The 4,314-nt window shown below is 49.1% G+C and overlaps 1 pseudogene; it reads right to left on the bottom strand.

Moving 5' to 3' along the window:
• Positions 1-1,293: 1,293 nt before the first annotated feature.
• On the bottom strand, positions 1,294-2,769 carry LOC121837500 (annotated as a pseudogene).
• Between the last annotated feature and the right edge of the window lie 1,545 nt (positions 2,770-4,314).

Raw genomic sequence — 4,314 nt, 5'->3', positions numbered from 1 at the left:
TGAGCTGTTCGAGGAGGTCCTGGTTGGTGCCAGGGAAGTCGCGCACAATTTCCTGGAGGCTCTGGCTGGTATTGCGTTTACTTTTGCTGGGGTCCAGGAGGTGTCGCAGGAACTGCCACGCGTCCTTGGTCCCCAGTTTTCCCTGGAGATCGGTGCACTTCTTGTTCCAGTTGAAACGCGCCAGTTGGGTTGTGTACTCGAGCGCTTCCGCCCTGATTGCCGCGATCCGTTTCTCGAGCTTGCAGTTTAGCTTCTGGCGCTTCCAGCGCTCGATCAGACCGTGCCTCGCCTCCCACAAGTGGAGCAGGTGGCTGTCCACCTCAGGGGTCTCTGTTTTCAGGTTGATAGTTTCCGTATAGGTGTTCTTACCGCACACCAGGCGCTCGGTCCAGCTGGCAAGGGAAGCATCATCTTGCTCTCGCTCGCTGTGTGTGGCAGTGCGTGCTGCGCGAAACCTGTCCCAGTCTGTCAGGGCTTGTTTCCGGAGGAACTTTTTCCTGGCGAGACGGCGATATCCACTTTGGCTATGGCGTGGTCGCTTCCCAGGTTCGCCTCGAGGTTTGTCCATTCCGACCACCGTCCGCATCTCGTCAGTGCAAGGTCCGGGCACGTGTCGCGGGTAACACTATTGCCCGTTCTCGTGGGCTGCTCCGGGTCGGTCAGGATGGAGAGGCGTTGTTGGCAGGTGGAGTTGTAAAGTCGGGCGCCCTTGGCCAGGGAGCGAGTGTACCTCCAGGCCGAGTGCGGCGCGTTAAAGTCGCCTACTATGAGGAGTTGGTTCTGTGCAAGTTTAAGCGCGCGCACAAACAGTTTGCTGAGATCCTCGTGCCTGTTGCGTGGCGGACTGTATACGTTGAGAATAAAGAACGAGGGCCAGTGGCGCTTCTCAGGAAGGATTTCTATAAGCACGTGGTCTATGCTCTCGTCGCTGAGTCCGTGCATGCGTGCATTTACGTGTTTTGCTGGACTGCCACGCGCTGGCATATGCGAGGGACCAGCGCCTTGTAGCCCGAAAGTGAGGGTGTCTCGGTTCCAGTTTTCTGGAGTGGTATTATGTCGGGAGGTTTGTCGAGTCCGGCAATGTACTGCGCTAGGGCCCCACGCTTGTTGTGGTACGCTCAGCAGTTCCACTGCCAGACTCTAGTTCTGGCCGCCCTGCGTTGCTCTGCCATAAGCGAGCTCTGCCATTTCTACTGAGGGTGTTTGCCAGACTGGGCGGGTTGGGTATGGTAGCTCTTGCGGACACCACCGTGGTTGTGGTGGTGAAACCCTTAGTTTGAGTAGAATATGTCCCTAGCATCCCTCAAAGAGAGGGAGCACTGCTTGGATTATGGTAGTAGGTGTCTTTGCCCAGGTTGATTCGTTGCTTTTAAGCAGGCTGAGAGTGATCTTGACTGCGGTCTTGACAAAAAACGTCCATTCAGGTGAACTGTCTTTAAAGGAAGTAGTTGGTTGCGCATTGCATTTGTGTCCTTCGAATGGTAGGGTTGCGGCCGAGCGGTGGGTGCAGAAAAAATCTGGGATGTCTGAATTGTTGATGCAGCCGGCATATGCTTTTTTGTTTGTCGTGTGGACTTAACCCTGGCAATCTTTTTGAGTTGCGTGACTTTTAGGTTTTGTTTGTTTGACAACCGTTGTGTATAGCGATGATGTAGTCATATCTTTAGAAGTTTCTTCCATGTCTTGCTCTCTTGAATTCTTGAGTCCAGTGACAGTCGGTTCTTTCGCGGCATTGCTGCCTGATCGAGTAGATTCCATCTCCGGAAAGTGCTTATCGTACTCCAAGGCTGATTCGGCGACATGAAAGCCCACCGAGTTGAATTTTGGGTACGTCTGGATCTCCCCTAGTTTCTTTCGCTTCGAGCAGAAGCGTGCTGTAGCTTCGAGTTCTTGGCCGCAGTTGAAATATTTCGCAGGCATTAATTGACATGTGATGTCCGTTGATTCATGTAGTTTTCCACAATGTTCACACTTTTTGGGGCGTTTGCAGGCCACTCGCTTGTGTCCGAATCCAAAGCAGTTAAGGCATGGGCCTTTATTGAAACGGACGGACGGGATGGCGTACATGGCCCAGAAGAACATGAGTTGTCAGAATCTCGCCCCGGAAGGCGACTTTGACTGTGCTAGACTTCCTTAGGCGTCGAACGGCACTAACCTTAATATTGCACCTGAGATGCGAGGTGATCTCCTCATTAAAAAGCTCTTTGTCGACGTCCTAAATTATTCCGTTCAGCGTTGTTCCAACTTCCAGCCAGTGGAGAGTATGACATCACCGGAGTTCCACAGAAAGCCTTCAAGTTGAGCAATGTTTTTTGTAGCCTCACCATTTCTGGTGTCAACTGCGATGACTTTCAATCTGCTGTTAAAACGAACCTCGTGAATGCCCTCAGGACAGGAGTTTTCTAGAGCTCTTGAGAGATTCACGCTACCGAGGGATGTTATTAGCGTCTCAGTATCCGCAGGGACGAACACAACAGTGAGCCCTTCTTCGATGGCTTTTGATTGGATTATTGACTCCGAGCTGGAGTTGGAGTTGCTGCGCCGAGTTCACTTTCGTGATCTAACTTCTTGATACGGACCTCCGGTTTCGTCGTCTTGTTCCATACTGTTGATGTCTGTAGTCGACGATGCAATGGAACGATCGGAACAAATAGAGTGTCCATCATCTGGTTGCGACGCTACGGGTGCTTCGTTCCTTTGACGTTGCTCCGGAGTTATGCCCAGTGCTGTATTAGCAGCGTCAGGGACGACCGCTTGGGTCGCTTCCATGTCCGTTCACATGGAACGATCGCAACGGCAAACGCAGCAGTTTTCTCTAAAAGAGAACTTGGCGGTCTGCTTGATTGCTTCGTCAGGCACACTGAGTTTAGAAATACTGCCCGTTAATATTTGATCGAGATTTTCGCAATAGAAGGTAAAAAATACGAAAAACTATCAGGAGTGGAAGATTCGACATCTTTTGGTAAGAGCACTTCGTCGTCCTCCTGCTGCGCGGGGAGCGAGCGCAAACGCCGCAACGGCCAAGTCAAGTGAACGCAGACCGACGTACGCCGAAAGCCGTGCCAGCTCACTCAGCGAATTTGTTCGCATCCTCGAGGACAGCCACTGACACTAGTACTCCAGTTTTATAGCACCCTAGTTCCCGTGGGTGGTTCTCATTTGAACCCGTTCGCATTTCTACCTTCTCGTTTTTACCTTCTCATTTCAACCCAGCGCAAAACAACTTTCGCGTTTCTCCCTTTCTCATTTAAACCGTTCTCAAAACAAACTTTCGGGTTTTGACCCTTCTCAAAACGACTTTTCTCATTTTAACCTTTCTCATTTCAAATTTTCTCAAAACATACTTTCTGGTTTTGACCATTGTCAGAAAGACTTTTCTCATTTTAACCTCTCTCATTTCGAACTAAAATTAATCCAACATCATGATCTCGCAATCTTGCTGCGGTGTTTATGGCGAATTCGGGTAATTAATTGCCTTCGAGCCCTTGCCTGTGGCACCGGCGGCCAATAACGCGCCAGCGGCGCATCACGTCTCTACCCGAATGCAATTGAAGCACAATGAACTGGCGTTTTTATTTGACTGGGTCGCGAGTGAGCTCTGTTAACTTCTTCTTCGATCATTCTATGGTACCATGAGCACGCTGCATACGCCAACAACATAAATTACGACTCTTTGAGATGTGTGTAAAAAGAAGCGGCTTCACAAAACTTTTCAAAATATTGGCATTACCACAGTCCGTACAGCTGACAGAATATTAAAATATAAAATCAATGAAAGGGCAGATGTATAAATCAGTGTATAGTGCTGCCCGTACGCGCGTCAAATTTCAATAAACTTCGTTTGGATTTTCGATTAACTGTTGCCATGGAGACTCGCCAGCGTCGCTTTCCATATTCTCTTCACTGTTAGTAGAGAGTTTTTGTAGATCGTTCCCATGACTCCGATAACGATACCCGATACTTCGCCACCGCCTCCCTTGCGCATGCATAGTATCGTTATCGGGACTATCGGGGGTATCGGAACGATCTACTAAAACTCTCTAGTACCTTTTTTGGAATCCTCAGTCTTCTCATTGCACCCACCGTCCTTGAAATTGTAATGCGTGTTCAAGTTTCAAACTGCATCACTCTGCATACTTTTTTTTTCAGCGGTGTAATACCTTGTTATTACAGAGTTGTAAAATAAAGTGATGTATGATGCAGCCCGTGTCTCAGAGCAAACCTACCTTGCTCAGGCTGGATAAATTCTTCCAAAAATGTTGACATTCTTTGAAACATAAATTATCTTTCTCTTCGTTGTTTTTGCTATCTTGA

The sequence above is a fragment of the Ixodes scapularis genome, unplaced genomic scaffold, assembly GCF_016920785.2.
Source record: "Ixodes scapularis isolate PalLabHiFi unplaced genomic scaffold, ASM1692078v2 PGA_scaffold44__24_contigs__length_19508400, whole genome shotgun sequence".
In the NCBI taxonomy this organism is placed as follows: domain Eukaryota; kingdom Metazoa; phylum Arthropoda; class Arachnida; order Ixodida; family Ixodidae; genus Ixodes; species Ixodes scapularis.
Note: the sequence above shows the minus strand (reverse complement) of the source record. Positions and strands in the feature narration are given on the sequence as shown.